The 12,055-nt window shown below is 45.4% G+C and overlaps 1 protein-coding gene across 1 annotated transcript in view; it reads left to right on the forward strand.

The window, feature by feature from the left end:
• The window catches only part of ZFR2 (zinc finger RNA binding protein 2), an 811,721-nt gene that overhangs the window by 303,922 nt on the left and 495,744 nt on the right, over positions 1 to 12,055 (forward strand). The window lies entirely within an intron of this gene.

The raw sequence follows: 12,055 nt of genomic DNA on the forward strand, positions 1-12,055 counted from the left end.
AAACAGGGTTTAAAGCTAATTCATTGGGCCATCAAATGTTTCTTGTGTTATCATTTATATAATGCCTTCTACCAATATTTTATTCACATTAGTACTTTCTTGATCTGGGTTCTCTCATTGTAAGGTTCTAGGAAACCCATCTACCATATTGTTGTTTGTTAAATGTCTAGTTCACCAATTGTTTATTTTGATTGATGTGTAAGTAAAATGAGTTTGATAAAGATATTTGTTGTGTGTTATGTGTGTGTGGATTGGTGTGCCAAAGAACTTTACCTTATTTTCCACTGAGCTGACTAGTCAATTTCCCATTGCTATGCCTGTGCATATCATTTTCTTGACAGCCATTACTGGCCATGTATGTAGCGAGGTGAGGTATGTTTAAGTTAACTATCCAAATGTTTCTAACGTTTGTGTCTGTGGTGAGAGAAAAATGCTATTGAGTCAGTAGTGCTTTGCCAACCTTTTTCCCTTTTATGCTATGCAGAGCTTAATGTTCAGAAGTGTGCAGTGTTTAGAATCCTGGGTTGATAGCTTACAAACCAGAAAGTATAAATCAATCAATGCTTTAGAAAACAAAGTGCAAGGTTCATAATGTGGTCCTTTAGTTGGAAATAACACTGTGAATGTGAGAATGTGAGAGGGAACCAGTAACTTTAATTTAAATGTATTATGTTAAGGTTCTACAGTAAAATCTGAGTGTTGGTGTGTTTGTGCTTGCGCGCAAGGATGTGGGGTGTGCTTTAGTTAAATGTGTTATGATGACTGTATGGATTACAAAACTTACCAATGGAGTAGTTTGTCTTGAAGGCTATAAGAAACCCTGAATTGGAGAGGAATCAGTAACCTGACGAAGAGTTTCACGGGGATCCAAGTGGTCAGATCATAGTGCCCTCATACACCCCAAAAGGTGTCATGCTTCATCATAGGGCGCTCCACGAGCCTGGGGGCTCTTTAGCTGAGATCTTTTGATCCATAGACACCGTTAAATGAGTGCATGTGAAGGATCACAAGGATTGGGTGGTGAAAGGAGTGAGTATAACAGAGTCTTAAGGGAATCAGGGAAATCTTTATACAGTAATGGTACCTTGACATAATAAAAACAGATAAGATGTTATCTTGAGGTCGCAATGTACCCTAATAGCTCATATGTGAAAGATATGGCGAGGTTGACATGTTTCATGCCTTAATTGCCAGGAGGGTCAATCAGCATTTTCTCAGGACCGAAACGGGTTTACCTACCCTATCTGTTGAAGTATGTGGGTAAACCATTAGGTCATGGGTGCCCACTACATTAGAGAATACTGCACCTGTATCGATGCAGTAAGGGTGACTCCACCTATGGAGAGAAATTACAAATATATGTATAATAGTCATGAGGGAGTTGCCTTCAGACTTAAGTAGACATTGATGCTTTTTTAGAATTATAATCATGGAAGTGTAGTGCTCCCTGTATGGTGTATCACAATTGAAAACTTAGTATTTTCAAGAAGTGAAAGATAAAAAGACACATATCACTTACAATATACATCAAGGTTTACATGATAATCTGTATGCTTGGAACAGAGGTAGGTAACAACAGTATTCATCATAGCAATTTAAACAATTGAGGCATCAGAATCATTTAGGGGAAACTGTATAGTAAAATCATGATGCTCTAATGAGCATGGACAGGATATTTCTCAAGACCTTACTCAAGATTTGGGATAGAAATACCCCTTAGGTCAGGTAGAGGTCCGTGACTCAGCTGCGGAACAAACTGGTATAAAGCAAACAGTACCATGAAGTAGAGAACCAGTAGACATTAGTGTGGATTATTAGGTGAAGTAAATCATTCAAAGGTAAGTAATTAGTGAGGTACTCCAGAGTGGCTAGGTCCAACAACCAACATAGATGTGTACTTATGTGATCCTCGCTGGAGAGTGTCACTAGACCCACCCACCTCTGCCAGCTTGTAGGTGTAGAATGAGGGAATCAGTATGGTTTTTGTAATGTGGATTTGTCACGTGATGTCATCTTAGTCTCAGTTGTGATCAGCTGTGAACAATTATCCCAAACGTGCGGGTGGTGTAGGGGAGGTACGTGCTGGAAGGGAAAATCAGGATAGCCGAGTGGCTTACGCTCTAGGAGAGTAGGGTCTGCTTCCTATGGTTACCCCCACTTTTTGCTGTGCTTCACTGGTTTTTCGACTTTAGTATGGCTGTGGCCCTGCCAATCAGGCCCACAGCCTAGCTGTACTCTCTCTAAATTGATACCATGTACTTTAGGTACATACCAGATTGGTTACTGGATCACCCTTGTGAGCCCCTGTATAGTGTACCCTAGGTACCCAGGGCAAAGGTGCTCCCTAGGCCTACCAGGAGCTGCAGTATGTATTGTGCCACCCCTGGTTAGCCTTCCAAACTGACACCACAGGTCTGCACCTGCAGCGTGGATAAGGTGGTGTAATCACCCCTTACTGGGATATAGTATACCGATTCCCATATATATATATAAATATATAGACACATATTAACCTATAAGTCACTCCTATGGCAGCCTTGACAATCCTGGAGGCAGAGTGCTTGGTTTTGTGTGAGAGGGTGCCCTAGCATGAGCTGAGCTCTGCAGCTTTCGGTACCATCTCCTTTTAGCTGTTATATGATATAGTCATACCATATACTCTTAAGTGCATTATAATTCTCGCGGTTAATGCTAACTTTGGTTTGGCTTTATTAAAACATGTTGTGTAAGGTGTCAAACACTTTGGAATACTACCCCCCACGCCAGTCCTGGCGGCAGGGGTAGCATTCCACCCTTCTAGAGGGAGAAGACATGTAGTTACTGGTTTACCCGGTTAAAGTTAAACAGAGCCCTGGCATCACAAAATGAATGCTGCTGCCACGGACACGAGTCTGCCCTCCTGCTGCTGGACGAAACTCCAGCAGGGGAGGCTTGGACAATAGGTTTCCTGTCCAGGGAGGTGCCACCACCTCCCCAGACAGGCTTTAGTGTATTGGGGCAGGGTGGGTTGCATTCAATTAATGCTTTTCAGACACTGCCTGAGGCAAACAAGGTGCTCCATGCATTTCCCAGTTCAAACCGGTGGCTGGGGCACTTTGCCCCAGCTCTGGCGTGAAACTGGACAAAGGGGGAAGGGGTGTAACCACCTCCTCCCCAGGTCCTCCCATAGGTGGGACCCTAGAGTTAGTCCAACCCCTAAACTTACTATGGGTATAGAACCTCAGTCCCTAGGACTTTAGATTACCCTGGATGAAACTCTGCAACATATATCTTGGACCTTCGACATTCCATATCGGCTGGAAGACGGAAGAAATCTCCCTTGTGATCAAGGAGTGACCACCCTGTTCAAACAGGCACCAACTGCATCTTTGCCGGTCTGCATTTTCGAGGCTCCCGCTGGATCCTGAAGAATCTGCGACACAGGACACGGAATTCCAAACATCCCTGAAGCTGACCCGAGCTCCCAGCAAAGCTGAGACCCGCACCTGACATGAGAGACGTGGGACCGGAATTGCTGGACATCCTGCATTTTGCAACCTGCACCTACTTCCCGAGGTATTCCAAAGTTGTGCATTGGGGTCCTTGAAGCCCCAGCCCTGAGCACCTTTTGCACCGAAGCTCAGAGGCCCACACTCCACGAGTGTCCCATGGGCCCGCTTTGTGCATTTCAGCTCGAAGCGTTTTCGCGGTTCCTAGTCCGTTGGCTAGTAAGACCCCAAGAAGACAAACCTTTGATTTACTTTGCTTTCCTGGTTGCCCCAGGCTTGCTCAAACTTCCCTACAAAGGAGAAGTTCCTCAGACCTTGCTGGTCTGCACCGAAGCCAATCACGACATCCTGCGTGGATTGCGTTTACCAAGGCTTGTTGGGTCCAATCCGGATACCGACACCACAGTCAACTAGATCCTTCTTGGGACAGCTCGAATCCAGCTCCTGGTTGTCGTTGACGCCTCCTGGACCACGTGGCTGAAGAGACAAGCTTCACCTCTTTCACCTGAAATCACCCGACATTGGCTGGCAGCTTCCCATCGCCATCCTGGTAACTGGCAAGTGACCCAGACTCTGTCCCTTCTGCTTTCAGGTTCTTCAGATCTTCGATCCACCCTTGGATCCACTCGAACACTTTTCCTCTGGTCGCCTGCAGCACTTCTTTGCAGTTCTCCATTGGAATCGACGACGAAACCCAACATCAAAAGACACCTATGCACCCGGCTTCCGTGGGTGAGGTAACTCAAGTACTCTGGTAGTCTCGAGGGTATTGGCCCTCCAAGTGTCTAAGTCTAAAAGGGTTCCATCGTAGTTATCCTAGAAGTGTCCTTAAATTGTAAATCTGTAACTTGTTCGTTTCCCATAGAAAGTCAATGGTAACCCACGGCTGTGCATGTCTCCCGTGGGCCTCCTGCATCCTAACCTTTGGTTGTCCTGAGTAGTCCCAGTGATTTCATAGGCCCCAGGCCTGCTTTCCATTCCACACGTGGTTCTTATACCACTATTTTAGTATATGGTTTGTGAGGCCCCTAGGGCATAACGTATACTGTGCAACTTATCGTATGCTAATCAAGTTCCTTGTATTGTACTTTTTCCTCTGACCTCATAAAGAGTGCAGAATGGTTGTGTTTATATTAAATACATATATATTTGATATATACCTTGTGTGGTGTGCTTTCATTTGGTACTCAAGAGATTATAAATGGTAAAAAAACTTGCTTAATTCGCATCTAAGTCTTAGCCTGAAGTCTGCTCTCCACAGCTACCACTAGGATAGCTTTCTATAGGGTTGACTTTACAACCTACCATCAATAAGGGTTGTTTGGACTGGTGCAAGGTGTCTCACTAGAATAGTGGACATCATACACCAGGCCAACTTCTCAAATACGCGTACTGTTTAATGTGAGTTATGTGAAAATGTGAGTTTTATACAGCGTGAGCTCTCCTCCTCTACACTTGCTGGCCGTGTGATTGTGCCTGGAACTGGTGGACCGTGGTCGTGCTGAACTGGTTGCTGGAAGCGCTCTGCAAGGCGCTACTCTTCGCCGGACCCGCTCCGCGGGTCCCGCTTCACAGCTGTCCATCGCTGTCTCCTCATCAGGGCTGAGGCAAATCAGGGCTGCGAGCGGAGGCACTGCTGGACTCAAAGTCCCAAGAGTCCCAGCAGCCTCACTCACCTTCTCCACCTGGTGACGCTCTCCCTGGAGGCCACGCCCCCTGCTGCCGTTTGTAGAAAAGGCTCCGGATTTGCCCAAAACCGGCGGATTTCTCCTCCTCTACACTTGCTGGCCGTGTGATTGTGCCTGGAACTGGTGGACCGTGGTCGTGCTGAACTGGTTGCTGGAAGCGCTCTGCAAGGCGCTACTCTTCGCCGGACCCGCTCCGCGGGTCCCGCTTCACAGCTGTCCATCGCTGTCTCCTCATCAGGGCTGAGGCAAATCAGGGCTGCGAGCGGAGGCACTGCTGGACTCAAAGTCCCAAGAGTCCCAGCAGCCTCACTCACCTTCTCCACCTGGTGACGCTCTCCCTGGAGGCCACGCCCCCTGCTGCCGTTTGTAGAAAAGGCTCCGGATTTGCCCAAAACCGGCGGATTTCTCCTCCTCTACACTTGCTGGCCGTGTGATTGTGCCTGGAACTGGTGGACCGTGGTCGTGCTGAACTGGTTGCTGGAAGCGCTCTGCAAGGCGCTACTCTTCGCCGGACCCGCTCCGCGGGTCCCGCTTCACAGCTGTCCATCGCTGTCTCCTCATCAGGGCTGAGGCAAATCAGGGCTGCGAGCGGAGGCACTGCTGGACTCAAAGTCCCAAGAGTCCCAGCAGCCTCACTCACCTTCTCCACCTGGTGACGCTCTCCCTGGAGGCCACGCCCCCTGCTGCCGTTTGTAGAAAAGGCTCCGGATTTGCCCAAAACCGGCGGATTTCTCCTCCTCTACACTTGCTGGCCGTGTGATTGTGCCTGGAACTGGTGGACCGTGGTCGTGCTGAACTGGTTGCTGGAAGCGCTCTGCAAGGCGCTACTCTTCGCCGGACCCGCTCCGCGGGTCCCGCTTCACAGCTGTCCATCGCTGTCTCCTCATCAGGGCTGAGGCAAATCAGGGCTGCGAGCGGAGGCACTGCTGGACTCAAAGTCCCAAGAGTCCCAGCAGCCTCACTCACCTTCTCCACCTGGTGACGCTCTCCCTGGAGGCCACGCCCCTATCACCCTGTGACTTATTTATAGAGAGTAAGAGGACCGCAGCGCGGTAGCGCGCGGGTAGCGCCCGGGAGAAGCCCGGGACAAGGGCGGGCCCTCTGTGGCCGAGGTTGGCTGGGCTGGGCCCGGTTATTTTCATCGCTTGTTTTATTGCCTTAAAAGTGACCGCTACTTTTCCCACTGGAAATACGCCTGACTATATGCAGAAGACTTTCTTCCTTTGACTTTATTTTCGGGCGGCTCTTGTTGCATCTCCAGGACAATTATTATTATTGTGGTTTACTGTTTTATTTTTATTCATTCATCCGGAGGTAATTCATTGTTGTTACACTGTTGATAATATGTCTAAGAAACTTCGTTCTGGTAGGGAAGTGGGTGGTATACCTAGTGCAAAGAAGGGAACTATTCGCACTAGAAATAAATCGGTAAATAATCCCCCCCTTAAGGGTCAATGCCATTTGTATGAGCTTTGGGCTCTCCCCTCCCCTAAGAACACTAATTTACCCTCTAAAAAAGCTTCCGGTGCTCCATCTCAGGAGGCTCCTATGCAACCTAGTACATGCCTGGAGATTTCTTCGTCACAGCTTGCACTACAATTACCTGTGTCCGTGGTGCCTTCTTCCCCTGTTTTCCATGAAGGGAACGGGGAAAGCAAACTTAATTCATTAGTACGTGAGAGGGATTCTACGAATCCTCCACCTATATCTCTAACCACGTCGAAGGATAAGCTGGATGGTGACTTATCTGTATTACTAATTGATCACGAACTCTGTGGTCGGTATGTAGATATAGCGAATAGGGGGTCCCTGGCCCATCATAAATCCCCTGGGGGTGCTACCCCTTCTGGTCTAATGTTATATAGTAGTACCCCCTCATTGAATGTTCAGGATATGTCCGACTTGTTAGTCGCTTCCGGGACCCCTGGCCTTAATCTTTCTGGCATCTGCCGTCCATTGGAAGCATGTGAAAAACCTATCTCCGAATCCATGGTTGCGCTGGAACAATTACTAGCCTCTATTTTAACTCTTTTAAGGAAATTTGTGGGCAATTCGGATTGTATTTTGGAATCCGTTACCCAAATACTAAAGACTCTGCTACAAAAGTCACCGGATTTTATGAATGCTCCCCTCATGACCGAACACGGTCAGACTGGGGGGGAAATAAACGTGGCTTTAGTAGAGCCTGACATGAAAGCTGGGACATCGGTTTTGATACCACATACGGCGGTTACTTCCTTAACTGCAGTGCCTAACTGTATAAACGACTCCGTTCTAGTAATAACGGAGGAAAACAAATCCATTTCTGAACCTAAAGTGGCTCAAGACCTTTTTCCCATTTTCATGTCGGAAAATAAAATAAATACTCCCGAGGTTAGAAACGAGGCTAAGGCAAAAAATGTGAAATTCAGAAGCAACAAGGGGAATAAAAGGAAACCAACTCGTAAATATAGGAAGAAAAGGCAGCGTCGGATAATTTTTCAAAATCCTGTTTCTACACTGGAGAATGAAGTGATTGATTTGGAGCTTTCTTCTACTTCTGGAAAGGTAGAGATTGATATTGAACAGAATTTACCCATTAGTACCTTTTTTAAGGTAGAAAGTGATGTGTGTCCCCCAATGCCTTTGGAATCCTCCTCTCAAAGGGGGGGCTTCCCTACCAGTCTGCTTCAACCACCAATGATTGAAGCTGCTATACAAAATCCACCTGGGGCCCTTAACCCTTTGGCCTCTCCTTTCCGTGCAGTTTCGGGGAATGGAGATCGCCATTTCCCGGATCGCTCCTTAACAACTTTAAACATTCCACTTGAAACTCTTGTGTTAGATTTTTTACCTCTATTCGACGTTGACCTGCCTTTAAACAGAGCCTGGCTTCTTAAGCGCTTTAGTGAAATTTATAGTTTACACCATATCCAAACTAGGGATATTGAATTAGTCTCCCTGTTTGGTGAAGCCAATGTAACGAGTATAAGGGTGAAATTTTATTCTCCTATTATTGTAAATCTGATACTCCAGCAAGCTGAAAACTTCCAACGTATAGGCATTGATATTCTCCCGATCTTTAACCCTGGAAATAAAATCTTGGAGTTTGGGGAGGTACCCAGAAGGGAGGGACAAAATGGGGTAGCCTCCCCTCTTAGGGACCTAAAGATTTGGGTAGCTAAGGGAAAACGCTTGGTCTCACAAGTGAAGCCTCTTCCGGTGACTCTGAACTCCTCTCTGGTAGAGGACAATAATCAGTGGAACTGGCTGCAAAGTGCCTTATCTACTAAATCCAAAGATGATCCAAGATTGTTTCAGCACCTTTAACACCCCACTAAATATTATCTCCTGGAATGCCGCAGGGATTCACAGTAGCCCTGAGAAGTTTGAGTTGCTTTTTTCTCTAGGAGCAAATGTGATTTGCCTGCAGCAAACGTGGTGTGTTGATATGCTGAAGGTCTCTAAGGATTACTATGTTCTGGAAGTTCCCGCCGTTCCTTCTAAGAAAGGCCATGCCAGGGGCGGGATTGCTTCCCTATTATCTAATAAATTACAGTGGAAATTTAGTCATTACATTGATCCTAGTAAATTGTTCCATGCTGTAACTATCGACAATTTGTTTAATAATGGGATAAAATCCCCTGTAGCAATTTTGAATGTTTATATCCCTCCGGAAGAGTGTTTTAATGCGGTTTTAAAGCAGGTATTTCGTTATATTGACCAAATCAAAAATGTCCCATCCCCCCCGTATATTCTGTTGGTAGGAGACCTGAATTGTAAAATATCCAATTTTAGCCTGAATCTATTTAGGAATACACCTAAAGAAGAGGCGTATTTTGTCCCGCAGGCACTCTTTCCTGATAAATTAGTGACAAATAAAAGAGGGAAGATCCTACTAAATGAATTAGAGGCTGTAGATGGATTGATATTAAATGGGAGATTTCCGTCTGACGTGCCTGCAAAATTTACTCACAAGTCTCCGTTTGGGACCTCTATTTTGGATTATGTTATCTCAGACTACGGTTTGTTCCTTTTGTGCAGGATATTAAGATAATATTTACTCCGTTGAGCGACCATAGTATATTGCTTGTTACTCTTTCCTTAAAGCCTTTGACAATGTCACCTTGGTCTTTTAAGGGTAGTGACGTCGCTTTCCATGCCTCCTCGGGAAGGTGCTATTGGAATCCCAATGCCATTAATGGGGTACAGGACTTTCTAGATGAGACCCTATTGGTTTTAAATAAGTGGCATGGGAATGAAATAGCATATTTTGAAGAATTTGTACGTAACATCACTTCTTATGCCAAAAAGATCTTTCGACCAAGAAATAGGGTAGCGGTCCCGAGTATACTGCATAGCCTGAATAAGGAAATAAACAAACTGGTTCGCAAACAATATCTTGATAGGGTTATGGATCGTGGTAAAGAAATATCTAGGTTAAAAAGAAAGAGAAGCAGAGTCCAATTAAAATTAAAGAAAGAACGGGAGGATAATGTTTGGATTAATTTGAGGGAATCGGTGGTCCATGGTAGGACTAGAGATTTTTGGACAATAATTGGTAAAGGGTGTGGGTCTAGACTTGGCCCCTCGCCTATCCCTATAGCGGAAGAGGATTGGATATCTTATATTCGGGATCTTTATGCTGGGAATGGGATTGTAAGTAATGATATTGACACCAGTGGTAATTTAGGCAATGATATTGTCATTAGTGCTACTCCCCTGGGGCTTACTAACTACCCCGTTGAGAAGGAAATTGAGATGGCAATAAAAAACATGCGGGTCTCCGGGGCAATGGGACCCGATGAACTCCCTATGACGGTCCTGAAATCTGATCCTGTAAGGTGGAGTAAAATCCTGTTTCCCCTGTTTAAAGCATGTTTTATGACAAAAATGGTCCCTGATTCATGGAGGGGTAGTATCCTGGTCCCTATTTTTAAGAAGGGAGTTAGGGACAGCCCCAGTAATTATCGGCTTATTGCTCTCCTCGACTCCATCGGAAAAGTGTTTGCGAAATGTTTACTAAAAGCCCTCTCCGATTGGGTCGAGGAGAATAATATTCTTCCGCTAGAACAGACTGGCTTCCGTAGGGATCACGGTACGTTAGACAACCTTACCGCCCTGCATGTGGTTACGGATAAGTATGTTCAGGTGAGAGGTGGGGTGGTGTATGCTGCCTTTATCGATTTCTCCACAGCGTTCGATAAAGTGGACCGCGGAACGCTGTGGAGAAAATTGGCAGCGCTTGGTCTGCCATCCTACCTATTGGAGTTGGTGCGGGCCCTACATACAGAGACCTGGTGTAGGGTGTTGATGGGAGGCGAAAGGGGCCTTTCAGACATAATTCCATCTTTGAATGGCCTTAAGCAAGGTTGTTTGTTGGCCCCCCTTTTGTTCTCTCTGTACACGGTGGACCTACCCGCAGCCCTTTCTTCTAGTGAGGGCATCGCCCCGGTGCTCGGGGGGTCCCCTATATCTTGCCTGATGTACGCTGATGATGTCTTAATTTTAGATTTATCCCCTAAAGGACTTGCAAATCGGCTCAATGCGCTTCATATGTTTGCTGTGGCGCATCATATGAAGATCAACATCACTAAAAGCAAAGTTATGTGTATAGCTGGTAAGAAGAGGTGCCGCTCCGCTGATTTTGGTTGGTTTATAGGGGGCCAAAAACTTGAGGTGGTAAAGTCCTATACTTTTTTGGGGAAAATTATCATGGCCAATTTGAGCGAGAAACTCCACATAGAACATTGTACACGCAAAGCTATTGCCCATGGCAAAGGTCTTAACTCTCTTTACCATGCAACGGGGAAACGGCACTTTCAGATTTTATTGGAAGTGTATAGATCTAAAATCCCCGCAACAATATTGTATGGTATTGAACTTATTGATGTGAAAAAGTGGGACTTTTGCCATAAGATAGAGGGTAAACTTTTAAGATCTCTCTCCTCCCTAAACACCGCGTGCCCCTTAGCTGCCTGTAGGCTGGATTTCGGCCTCAGGAGTAGCTGGGTACAGGGACTATCTGCCCTTGTTAGATGGGTGGCCTGCCTTGCAAGAGCTAAGATAGGGACAATGAGAGCTACCCTCAAAAGTGAACTACTGGGTAATTTTAATGAGTTCTCTCAACTTGTGCGTAATTTTCGAAAAGCTGTAATCCTCCTCAAACTAGATGAAACTGCTTTGTTTTTGTACTCTTCTTTACAATTAAAATCTGCTCTAAAAGCAGCTGCATGGGACTTGTGTTTCCAGACGGATAAAAAAATAATCTGTGGAAAAAGAAAGGTAGAACATCTCCTTGATTCTTATTTGTGGAAACTCCCTCAGCCCTATGTAAGATGGAACCTACCACATGGTATCCGCAGATTTTGGTTTCTTTTACGCTATGATTTATTACCGTTAAACCGACTGTTAGCTAAATGGAATGGCTCCTCTCCTCTGTGTAATTTTTGTAAAGTAAATATCCAGGATTGTATGCATGTGCTGCTGATCTGCCCGGCGCTTCGTAAATTACGCTGTAGATGGATAAAAGTTATCTGTTTGGATCTTGGCATTGTCACTTTGAACGATTTCCTGATTGCACTTTATTCCCCACCCAATGAAATGTTCTGTTTTTATATTTTTAACTTTTTTAAAGGATTTTTAGCTATTTACTAATATGTCTTTGGAGATGTACCTTGACTGTCCGACTTGTGTAGCTTTTTTATTCATATGTCAGTTTCATATTTCCCTTGGGATATGTAATGGTCGCGCTGTAATTGTTGTGTGTTATATTTTGTATATTTTATGTGGCCCTCTTTGAGAGCCAAAATCATAATAATAAATAAATAAAATAAATTTAATGTGAGTATTTGTTTTGATTGTCAGTGGGCAAGTGTTAGCACACTGCTCACTATCCCT

This window comes from Lissotriton vulgaris, chromosome 12 (genome assembly GCF_964263255.1).
Source record: "Lissotriton vulgaris chromosome 12, aLisVul1.2, whole genome shotgun sequence".
In the NCBI taxonomy this organism is placed as follows: Eukaryota; Metazoa; Chordata; class Amphibia; order Caudata; family Salamandridae; genus Lissotriton; species Lissotriton vulgaris.